General features: G+C 43.6%; 1 long non-coding RNA gene across 3 annotated transcripts in view; it reads left to right on the top strand.

The window, feature by feature from the left end:
- The window catches only part of LOC131455363 (uncharacterized), a 100,791-nt gene that overhangs the window by 20,795 nt on the left and 67,434 nt on the right, over positions 1-12,562 (top strand). For 2 of the 3 annotated variants that reach the window (XR_009239794.1, XR_009239792.1), the window contains exon 3: positions 8,830-8,967. This is a non-coding gene — a long non-coding RNA (uncharacterized LOC131455363). The remainder of the gene's footprint in view (positions 1-8,829; positions 8,968-12,562) is intronic. The other variant, XR_009239793.1, reaches the window with a different exon arrangement.

Raw genomic sequence — 12,562 nt, 5'->3', positions numbered from 1 at the left:
GCGTTCGCAGAGTAACAGGGAAAATGAACTTGTTCAGTAATCAGTCGGTGACCTCGCGAGTTTCCTTTCCACAATCAACCGCGCAACTTGAGTGAAACGTCTCAGCTCAAACATGCCTCTGTGTGGGAGTTGGGTGGGAAAGAGAGAAAAAAAAGATTTATTGTAATGATACGAATGTTTGCATGCACACATTCGCGTATGCATACCACGCTGACCCTCGAGTTCAGGTGAAAGAGAAACAGCGTTTTTCTTTGGAAATCAACCAAAACCAAACAAAACCAACTGATATTTGTATAAGAATGGAGGGAAAGGAGATGGAGAGGGAAGTGGAAGGACACGTAGCCTTGCATCTCGCACAGCGGCATCTAGTGTCTTCACCCTTGAGTGTCAACAGGTGAAAGTGGGTGATAACAGTGTTTGATGTTGCCAGACAGAATTTCTACCACCCAACTTCACTTCTTCTTCTTCTTCTTCTTCTTCTTCTCCGAGACCTCTCAGTAGACTTCAAAGCCCCCCTCTTCCCTCCTCTATCTCTCTCTTCTCACTTTAATCCACTGCAGCACAGCCCTTCAGTTCAAAGCGCTCAGGAACACCCCCTCTGCTCTGGAAAAAAAAAAAAACTGCAACCCAAACTTTTTCTTCAACCAACCTTCCTTCCCTCCATCCCTCCCTCCCTCCCTCCCTCCCTCTTCTCCCCCCCTCTGCTGAGTAGCAATTACAGCTCTGCTAGCGCACTGACCAGCTCCCGCGATTAATTAATCCCACAAAGAGCGCTCATTTCCTGGCTTTCTCAGATTGACAAGAGATGAAGGGCAGAATGGGGGGGGGAGCAGAGATGCCTGTTTCAAAAGCAATTCAATTTGACCAAGCCAAAGAGAGGGGAGAAGAAGAGAGTAAAAAGGGAGATGAGAAGAAAAGACCTGCTCCCCTAAAGTAGGTGGAGGTGGAGGACACATTTGATACAGGGCCCTACTTGAATGTGATTGAATGTTTTGTTGCAGAGGGCCCTTTGCTAATCTTTACCTGCACAAAAAAATTCACAGCGCTCCAAAACGCGCACTCGAGGGCGCTGTGAGTTGAGAGGCTCTGGCCTGGGTGGGCAAGACGGTTGGGGAAAGTGGTTTCATGTTCTATCCGTACACTCTCGCCTGTTGGACTTTTCTCTCGGGGAGAAAAGGAATTCCTTTTCCCCTCTAACGGACAGTCCACTGGGTGGGGTGGGGTGGGGGGAGGACATGGGAAGTTGGGGCGAGGAGCATCGCCAAGAAGAGGGGAGCAAGTGACGAGTGAAGGGATTTGGAGGTTTCATTCATGGCCTGTGTGTGCCGGTATGTTTTTGAATGGTGTGACACGACTGCATTTCTGCGCTAATCCCATTGTATAGTAGTGGAACTATTCTGAGGGAGGCCATTTTTAATCAGAGTGCAGGATGTGGACCTCTTGAATTTTAATTTTACAGACCAGCTCCGTGCCACTGTCGGCACATCCAGCCTCATCTGAAGCCTTTTTAACTGTTAGATGCATAAGTGGGGTCAGAAATGACCCCCATGGGTTGTTATTCTTCAAAATCTTTGAAATTGAAAGTTTTTACATTTTCATATTCCAGGTATTCCTCATAAAAGCTGTTTGTGACATGAGGCCATTTGAATTTTTTAAATTTTTAAGAAATTGCAGTTTTTGTACCACTACCCCCCAATGGAATCTCCTAGGAACCTTTGATTATCTTATCTTAACTCTGACTCTCCGTATAAAGGATTACCCTAAGTATAAATCACTTTTTTTGTTGACCAAAATATAATAAAAAGCATCATCTTTAACCAAAATTCAAGACATTTCTTACGTTTATTGCAAAAATGCATTGATTCTATTGGGGTCATTTTTGACCCCACTCATGGAAGAGTACAGGTATTGGTAGGTCGTGCATCCAAGGGTTAAAAAGACATAAACAGGGGTTATTTCATCAGTTTTCTCCAAACACGTGCACCTTCCATTCATTACGGTTGTCTCATCGTCCAGTAAAGACGGTCTGGAGTCCGTCGTGGATCATTTGCAGGAAGTATCAGCGTCTCCGTTTCTGACGTCAAGTTCAAGAGTTCAAGAGAAACAGAACAAACACCAGGTCACATTTCAAAAAGCACAGGCAATTAACGGCGTCTACTCCTCTAAACAATTTTGCGAGTGGCTTTGTAGTATTTTGAAAATAAATGAGACCCGACTGTCGACAGATGCAGCATCAATAAGAGCCTTCGCTCACCTGATGAGGCATCAATATTTCACGTAATCAATTTCTTTGAAGGCGGTTGATTGAAGGTGTGAAATTCATGTGGAGATTTCTGCAGTCAATGGAGTTTAAAATATTAAAGCGCAGTGGGCTTCTCTTTGTTTTGTGAAGAAGCTCAAACAACAAACAACTCTGAAGGAGTTTTCATCGGAGTTGGGTGCAGAATCCCGTGTTCGTCGATCATAAAAAAACAGAATGTTAAAACAAAAGTAAAAAATTTTTTTTTTTTAAATAAAGTCTTTGTGGCTGATAATGAAAATAATATCCTGGATGTCTGTGGTTGGAAGTCGTGATTACAGGTTTGCATTGTTGCAGCGTTGAGTGATTGTTTTCGATTGTGATTGTTAAAAGTTTTATCATCCAGATTTACATATGAAACAGCAGAGCCTCTGATTATTGTCCTCAAAGTTGGACCAAAACTTTCACCGGACTGACGACTTGAAAAAATCACATTAGCAGTAGATCGTGTTTCTACATCCTAAAAGGCAAAGCATTGACAGGTGTGAATGGAAGTGGAAATTTAAATATTCAGCCAGAGGGTGGAGAGAGAGAGAGAGGCGGCGGTGGGGGGGTCGGGGGAGTAAGAGTAAAGGCCATTTTCACTGACCCAAAATGTCTACAGGTCCAAACACCGGCCCTCGCTTCAGACGAGTCCAGATGTTCTCACACATATTTGGTGTGAGTATGCAACCACACACCAAAGAGTCATCTCAAAAAGCGTGAGCTCAGGGACGCCGCTTGTTTTTCTATCATTCATCACCCCGGTGTCAAAAGTCATTATTAAGCAGTTGTTTTCATAAATGAGGGGCAAAAAAAAACCTTGAAAATGAATTGCCGCACTTGATTGGATGTGATCTCCTCTTCCTGTTGTGTGTGGCCAGACGTTAAGACTTTGTTTTTATATTTTTTTTCTAATTCCAACGGGGATTTCTGTACCTCGCCGAGGTCTATTTGTGAGTCACACAGTAACGCTATATTTTCACACGCGGCCGAGCTGCCAGTTTACCAATAGCCAAGCTGTTTCAACACTAGACATTGTGTGGGTGTTTGCCCCCTTCTGCAAAATATGAGCTGGCACTCGACAAACAGAGCGCTTCCTTTAGGATAATTTGGTCCTCGGGGACGGACTTATGAGCCATTAACAAACTTCCCTCTGCCGCTTCAACAGGCCACGATCGCAGGAAAAACCAACACTTTAAAAAACTTAATTTTCCCCTCCTTGTTTGGTCGACCTGATTAGCCGACTGCTAATTCTCGTCCCTGGTGCAATTAATCACATTGACACCTGTACTCCAGGCTTTGTCAGTCTTCGTTCTCCTCTCCCTGCCAAGCGTCTTGTAACCAGTGTGCAGTACGTGTGTTAAAAAAGCATCCCCACACTCTAAAGTCAAATATTTGCATCTCTCTCTCTCTCTCTTTTTTTTTTAGTATTTTTCCTGAAGCCATGGAGGAAAAAAAGAAAAGAAATCTGTTTATTAGCATGTGGATTTTCTAGAGTCAAATAGCGTATCTGGTTCCCGTTTGAATGATAAAGGAATGAAAAGGTACTAGTGCTTTATCTAAACTACATTATGCATCTCTGCTGTCAGCTGGGGAAGCCTCTATGAGAGCATGGAAGCATGCTTGAGGCAATCTTGATGTATGAATATACCTATTAAATCTCATTAGAAAGAGCATTTGAGAAATTGCATTTGATGTCGTGTAAGTGTTGCCTTTTTCTCATCCGCACAGCTGTTAGAGTAGCACACGCAGCCGTATGAAAACTGCAAAATCATGACCAAAAGAACATGATTGACCAAAATCCATGGAGCTGTCGCTCTAAAACGCCGTAGCCAGTCAGCAGGCAGCTTCCTAAGACCCGCCCACAAACAAAAAAACACGGCACAAAGAACAAGTGTATTTTCAAACAATAAAATACAGTATTTTTGAATGATTAAATCGATGTTGATGTGTGTCGATGACACGCACGGAGAGAACGTGCAAGTCCATGTCGAAAAATGAATATAAGTGAATCTACTTCAGAATACAGTAGATTAATAGTGTAAGTGACGGTGCTTGTTTTTCTGTTATCAAACTAACTCTAGTCAGCCGTGATGTAAACATGACCATGCAAAAACATGCCCTTTTTTTACATAACATCCTGTGAAAACACCTGTTTCTGTCGCACTGCTTTGCTCAAAATGCAAACACTGCGAAGTAGGTCCTTGTTGCAATACTGAGAGTGAACTGCATCAAAAAAATCAAAAAAATACTATACATTAGGAAAATATGCTTTTTGACGTGTATTGTATAACTTTTAAAAGAAACAGCTGTGCTTCATCCAGACGTCCACCTTCTACAGTGGATTCAGCCTTAACTGAAACTGTGAAATATTCCTGAGCGTTTGTGTCATTAAATTGCTCCTGTAACGTCTGACGCTGAACTGACTGTAATTCTAGCTAAATCACTCTATTAGCAATACACTGTAACACTCCATTATTTTTTGAAGTCGAGCGATAAAGCTGCAAAATTCCACTTTCTCGTTGGGACAGGGATTGGTGAGTTTTATATCGATAGGTAAATCCTGCATACTTTGTGTCTTTTTTTTGAAAATCAATTGTCCGAAAATGAACGGCATGAACGGCATCCCTGTCGTGGTTGCAGGTTAATCATGAGGATAATAACTCCATCTCGACTGAGACGCAGTTCTTTCTACCCCTCCTAAAATGTTTTTATGAAGGGTGAAACTAAAGTTCTTTGGAGTTGTTGGTCCAGTTTCCCCGAAACTCCAGAAATCTCCATTTGCATCAAAAGTCAGCGTGAACTTTCACTCGCGACAGTACATTAACGATCCTAGAAAGTTATCCCGCTACAAATGTCACCTCTCACATTCATAGTTTCACCCCAATGCTAATCTAGTCACTGTGGGAACAACTAGTTTAGTGATATCAGAGTTGCTGCTTGGTAATCGCAACTTTAGTACAGTTTTTGGTGTCCAAAAAGTTTGTAGCTGTGAGTTGAAAAAGATGATTTTTTTCTCCCGCCTGACTTGTTTTGTGTTTTGTGCTCTCTGAATTTCTCACCGTGGCATTTTAAAAAATTCCTAGCGAAAGTGCGTCACCGCGCGGCGCTTGGAATGACAGACCGGCTGTTGTTTGAGAGGTCAGGGGCCAATCTGGGCATCAAACTGTACTGGAAGGCTAACGTGACAGTGCACCTGCCTTGCATCTAAATCCTCGCACCCCGAACCTCGCCATCAAAAAAAAAAAACCTCGGCCCGCAATGACTCACATGCAGCAACAGCCAGGACATCTGTGGAGTTTTGGCAGCTCGCACACTGGTGTGTACGTACGTGCGTGTGCATGTGTGTGTGTGTGTGTGTGTGTGTCTCTGCATCCAGTCACAGTATGTGAGACCTCATATTCCAGCCAACACTGAGTCGTACTCGGTCTATGTTTGGCCAGCAAAGCAGTGGGAGCCGCGCTGTGTGTTATAAGCGGCCACCGTGTCAGAACGAGAGGGCCTGTTGCTGCGTCCTGATCCAGGAGCCTGCTAGTAAATCACTTCTAGCCCCAAAAAAACATACAGTACGCACATGCACACGCACGCGCACACGCACACGCACACTCCGTCTCTGTCGCACTAAAATCCGGCACACATGTAAATACTTTACACACGCAGACGCCCTCCCCTGCATGAATATTCATTTGCAACTGTGATGAGCCGTGACATGCTTTCCTGGCAGGGCCCCGGGTCCACATGGCCGGGGTGTGAGAGGAAGAGAAAGGCCGCGTCGGAGCGTGTTACTCAGGCGCTGCCTCATTCAATTGGATCCAAGCACGATGGTCGGATTTCTCAATCTCAGATGGATTCCAGACGTTTCCTCAGAGCCGCTCCTCCCCTTCCTTCACTCTTTGGTTTCAAAGGAGGCAAAAGTGAGGGGTCCGTGTGCACATGTGGACGCTGAAGTGAGGAAAAAATGGAGGAGAAGGTGCACCTTGCTCCAAGTCTTTTTTTTTTTTTATATGAACCAGTGCTTCTGGGTGAAATTTGAGCAGAGGTGAGAGCTTCTTTAACGAGGTGTCGCTTTTGATCGGGGGTTGGCACGAGGAAGCTGGCATGGCCGATCATTGCGGAACAATGCCGCCTTTCCGCGGCCGCCCATTGTGCACAGATCTTTGCATTGTTCGGTCCTCCCTCGCCCCCTACACCGCTTAACACCCCGGCCAGCTGGCACGGAGATGGCAGTGCCGTTGACAAGGTCCACAATACCCCCCTCTAGTCCACATTACAATAGTGGGACATGAACACAGCCACCTCTATGGCACACAAGAGGCTGAGGAGGGGATCGTGGGGCCTCACAGGCAGGTGGTGCTGCCAACGTCTCTGCGACGTGTCGGTAGCTTTCACTGCTGACAAGGGGCTGGCAGAGAGGTTTCTTCTTTTAAAATCCACATTGTTCACAGGGGACTCTAGAGGATGAGTGTTTGTGTGCTGTGTTTCTCTCTCTCTCTCTCACAGAAATAGGGAGCTTAGTCTCCTCTCATTCTTACTGCATACACATCCAGCCAGAGAATGAATACACACACAATTCAAATTCTTCCAACCCCCCCCCCCCCCCCCGTCTGTCTGTCTGTCTCTCTGTGTGCCTCAGCTTATTGAATCATTGCACAGACTTCAAACTTTTGTCAGGGTTTATCAATACGAGAGAAATGTCAGACTCGCATGTTTTGGCAAAACCCAAGTGGAAGGAAATGTTATTTTTTTCCGGAGAGATGCAGAATGCTGAGGTATCTCAGGTCTGAGTGACAGCTGGATGACTGTGCTGCTGCTGCTGCCGGTGTTGCTGTTCCTCGAGTCAGCATACAGAGTTTGCAGAGGGTGTTGTGTTCTGTCTGCTCGGTTGTCGCTGGAGTCTGCAGCTGCTGGTTTGTCACCTCACAGCGAGCTTTAGTGCCTCTTAAGAGGCTCCGAGTAGGTTTTCACAAAGTTGGAAGAGTGTGTGTCAGCACTGTTGGGGTCCCAGGATGTTGTTTTTCTTTGAAAGTCCTTTTGAAACATCATAATAATAGCATTTTTGTAGTCTATAATCTAGTAGTTTATAATCTATTGTAGCCACTGTGACGATCCAGCTCTCTTTAGGCTTGTGACTGACTTTACTCACTCAATAATAATATCTAGTGCTGCTTAGTTTGCACCGTTGATTGAGCGCTGGCATTGTGGCCTTTTCCATCCCAACAACAAGAGCTGCAAATAACTAATTAATTATTTTCTTAATCGAGTAATCGTTTGGTCCATAAAGTGTCAGAAAACGTTAAAAGATGTTCATCATTGTTTGTCAAACCTGGAAATGATGATGTTTCTCAAATGTCTTGTTTTGTCCACAGACCAAATTATTGAGTTTGAATGATTTCTTTGTCATGTTTGACCCCAGGATTACAATGGACTACATCTGCCCCTTTACCTCTATTTACTTCAATTTGCACACTGCACATTGCACCTTACATTTAATCTACCTCACACATATGCACATATATATACAGAATCTTTTCTTTCCTTTTTTTTTTTTACTTGCAAAGTTTTTTCTCTTTAAATGATCGTCTTTTAAAAGCAGGTGGCAAATTTGGAACCTTTTCACCCGTGGACCTGCAGAGTCAAATGTTAATGTCGCTGTTTGTGTTTGCATGAATTCAAAAAGGTCAGCGGCTGAAAACCAAGATGGTTTTGATGTTGAGACGTGCCACTGCCTTGGGTCATGTGGTCCAGCTGACATCAGGGGATGTGAAAGTGAGGCCTTCGGGGGGGGGTAATAACATAAAACAGTCAAAAGTTATATGTATAAACGTATAAATGTATAAATACACATTATGTTGGCATATAATTCATACTTTTAGAGTTGCTAGTTACTTGTACCTGCCAAACAATCTCTTCCTGGTCTGGAGCACTTTCAAGTTGTGCTTCAAGTTTCATTTATTCTCTAATCAGGACATCCCTGTGGACGTCTCACCCTCCTCCTCCTCCTTCCATTCCTCTTCCCCTTCAACCCTTCCTGTCCTACCCCAAAGGTTCTCCCCTCCTCGCCGCTGTCAGTTCAGCACTTTTAAAGGAGAGCGGTTGCTCTTTGAAATGCATATTCCACAAGGCCCGACACTGGCATGTGTACACTGCTGAGTAATTGTGGAGGCCAAATGTTTAATTACACATGGCAGGCCAAGCAGCGGGAGGCCACACCGCAGCGGGGCTCAAAAACAACGGCCTAGCTTTTCCGTCTCTCGGTCAGACGCGCCAATAACAACCAGCCCCCCCCTCCAAAAAACATACTGAGAGTACAGACGGCAGGGCGACGAGAGGTTAAGGGATAGGACGGAGGGAAATATGTTTTTATGTTATGTTTAAGAGCTGATTTAACTCTTAAATTCCCGCGTGTGCCATTTGTTTTTGATCATTTACAAATGCTATAGTAGATTTTAAGCAGTAGGAGGCGTGCAGAACACTTAGCCTGGAAATGTCCCTGTGTTAAATGTGCTTAAGCTTCACATTAGACCTACGGTGGTCTTTGGTTTTCTCAGCAGGCCTGGGGTTTGTCCTGGTTCTGCTAATGGCTCCAGACTGATGAAACCGGGACCCGACGTCTGTGACCCCCGGGGTGCTGAGGGTCGGCGGGAGGAAGTGCAGAGCAGCGGGGGGAAGTGGGAGCACCTGTGCAGGTCAGTGGCAGCCCATCAAGCTTAACTAATTTTGAAATTGACCTCCAACCTCCATTCCCACGGTGCACTGGGGCACTGCAGTGCTGAGAAAGGTCTGGTCTCCCTCTTGCAGCTTGACTCCTGCTTCTAATTACCTGCTTGGAACAAAGTTGTTATCTGATTAAGCCTCCTTATAAAACCATATCATTGATTGTATCCTTTTGCTCGGTGTCGGTACAAATTAGCCCATTAACACACAACAGGGATGTGGCGAGTGATTTAATAAAATGAAGCTAAAGCCGATAATGGCTGCAGTTCCTTGAGTGGTTGACCTACTGTGAGGGATTAGCACGGCCTCCTCTCCGCCCTACACTGATACTAATGCTACACACACACACACACACACACACACACACACACACACACACAGAGGCACAATTCATTCTACATTAAGCCTAAATGTTTGAAATGGTGGCTAAAGCTTTCAAATGTTTTATCTCATCGTATCTTCACCACTGTGTGTTTCTGCCATATGGTTACAGTTGATGGATTTACAGCTTGTTGATTGGCTAATCTTCCATGTCAACATTAATGACGCGGTGAATCAGTCTAGTCTCTTGGCAGGAGCTGTTTCAAACCGTCTCCCACATACAGTACACATATGTCTACGCGCACCTGTGACCGCACACGTGTGTGTGTGTGTGTGTGTGTACGTACATACATGCGTGTGTTTGTGTCTGCTGGTGTGGTCTGCGCCGATGTGCCTGCGAGCTGTAACACACTCAAACAATCACATGGCGATTAAACCTGCGGCGGCCCCTTAATTTTTGCAGGCACAAGGAAAAGCCTCGTCTGTCCAGAGGAGCACTGCCAGATGTCAGGACAGGGTTTTATATTGTAAAAAACACACACACACACAAAAACATGTACTTTTCATGAAGTTAAATTAAAGTTAGAGCTGCAACTATAACGATTATTTTCATATTCGATTAATCGAGTAATTGTTTCTGTTGATCAGTGTTTGTCAAACCCGGAAATGATGTCTTGTTTTTGTCCACAAACCAAAATGATTTAAGTTTTAATAATTTCTTTGTTGTCTGGAGCAAATAAACCAGAAAATATTCACGTTTAAGAAGCTAAAACAATCAAAAATCTCGTTTTAGTCATGAGAAAAAGCTTCAAACCGATTAAAAACTAATTAGAAAGAGTGCAGTTAACAAATTGTGAAGGCTGCATTTCTGTGACTCTATTTTTGATATAAGGCTCAACTTAAAGAAATATTAAAAATGTTTATATTACACAGCAATTGCTGTGCAATATCTATAAGAATAATACACTTATAATATATTTGTTTTAGTCCTAATAAATAGATGGTTCTACTGTTTGTGCTGTGGTTAACCATCTGTTGGCTATTTTATTTTTAAGGGCATTGAGCGCTATGAACGTTATCACCTGTCAATCAAACAGTATGGGTGGTTCTTGGACGTCGTCGTCATCTGAAGCCTTCTTATTGATCATATCCATATGTCTATATGTGGTTGATTGTTTTCCCTTTATTCCAAACCACTGAAGAGACGAGTTGTAAATTCCCGTTCTTATGTCAGAGTCTTTACCTTTTTAAAATGTCTTAGTCTCCCTCTAACGTGCTTTCCGAGGATTAATTTCAAGATGCGTCTTTTTGGGGGGGGTGGACTGACCTGTGAGCATTCAGGTGGAGGGCACCTGAAGGATGGCAACCAGCAGACAGCAACATCCGGCAGCAGGCTTATTTTTCATCCTAATTGTCAGAGGCCTTTGTCAGTGGCGGCCAGAGCGCTTGGCATTCTTGACTTCCTGCCAACTCTCTCTCTCTCTCTCTCTCTCTCTCTCTCTCTTTCTCTCTCTATCTCGCTCCCTCCTCACTTGCTGTAACCTGCACTAATAGAATGTTTGCCTTGTTTGTTGTTGCCATGGTGAAGGGGATCATTACTGTGTGTGTTCAAACATCTTTCCTGCGTTGCTGTTCAGTTTGGATCTGAACCTTATGTTTGGGCATAAATGTCACGACAGAACAGGAAAAGACCAAGTCTTATATTTTTAATATGTAATACGTGTGACATTTACCTATATTTGGATTATTTATCACAATGTCATAATTAGAAAAAAAATATCTGTAGCTCTTATATTTATTTATTTATTCATGTATATATGTATATGTATGTACGTATGTATGTATGTATGTTTATATATATGTATGTATATATATATTGTATAACAAATGATCGTCAACTATTCTGATAGTCAACAAATCGGTTTGAAGCTTTTTTCATGATTGTTTAACTCCAAGGGTATCGCAGACGACACTGGTGTTCGTGTACAACTACAGTGTATTTTCTAAATAAAACTTTTAGTTTTTCTTCATTTTAAATTGTTAAGACCCTATTTTAACATGCAGTAAATTGTAAACAACTGCCAGATATTGAAAGTTATTCTGGAATAATGGGCAAAAAGCACTTAGTTACAGGACATTTTCTGGCCCTTTTATGGTTAAAATAAGCAAAAATAATCCAAGTTGTTGGGAAAATGATTTATGTAGCATCTTAAGATAAAAATTAGAATAGCAGATAAACACAGCCAAGTCGCTGAGCAGTGGGGGAATTACCATGCGTCATTTGAGCCGCTTTTATAGCTAAAAATGATGTGTTGTTATAGACCTTAATCATCACTTTTGAATTGTGTGCCAAACCAGCACAATGTTGCCAGGACCTTGATGTCTGCAGACGCTTTCACGTCCCGCACAAGGGCAGTCGGCGTGATTAATACAGGCCTTAATTTTTCTTCTGGGGGTCTGGGATCTGTTTGTTTTTTGTGGTTTATGAGAACAGTAATTTGCCACCAAGGTGAAAGATTTTTTTACTTTTTTTCACGCGTCAGTGTCACAGACAAACACTCGCACGCACCTCCTCTATTTCCCACACCCGTAACTCCCCCGATTCCCAGCCCCTTCTCCCTGTATTGTTCCCCCGACCGCCAGTCATTACCATCATAAAGCCTGCGAGGATATGGATGGTTTCATTCACAAAATCATCTCCTAGTGCCTCGGTGATGAAATCCTAGGGAGGAGTAAGCGGAGGATGAGAGAGGGAAGAAAAAACTGCCCCAGGAGCAGCGACTAAATGAAAACAGCAGTCTCAACCCAAAGCGTGTTCACTCAAGCGGGATCTCGCCGAACAATGGGGCCGTTGTGTGTTTTCAGCAACCCCGGTGTTGTACGGGGGCCTTGACCTTATTCGAGCTTGACCTAACCTGTAAGAGAAGGGTCTGTTTGTTTGGAAATGACACATTACACCTCATGTGTCGGGACAACAAAGCTGCTGTCAGTCACGGTGCAGCATGGATTCATTCAGTGATACTAACAAACTGGAATCAGCACTGCTGAGTGTTGTTTTCATCATTTTTTTTTTCCGACACTCCTTACGTTTGATTCCATGATACGAACGTCTCTTAAAAAATCAGTGCAATCGAGCGTCACCGAAGATGTGATGTCATGAAAAGTCAATCTTTTCCTGGAGGGAATATTCACGCGTTACGCTCATTCCCGTTGCGGTGACGCGAGCAAACTCATAATGTGTTTGTA

This window comes from Solea solea, chromosome 2, assembly GCF_958295425.1.
Source record: "Solea solea chromosome 2, fSolSol10.1, whole genome shotgun sequence".
Lineage (NCBI taxonomy): Eukaryota > Metazoa > Chordata > Actinopteri > Pleuronectiformes > Soleidae > Solea > Solea solea.
The sequence above is the reverse complement of the archived record's forward strand: the minus strand, read 5'-3'. Positions and strand labels throughout refer to the sequence as shown.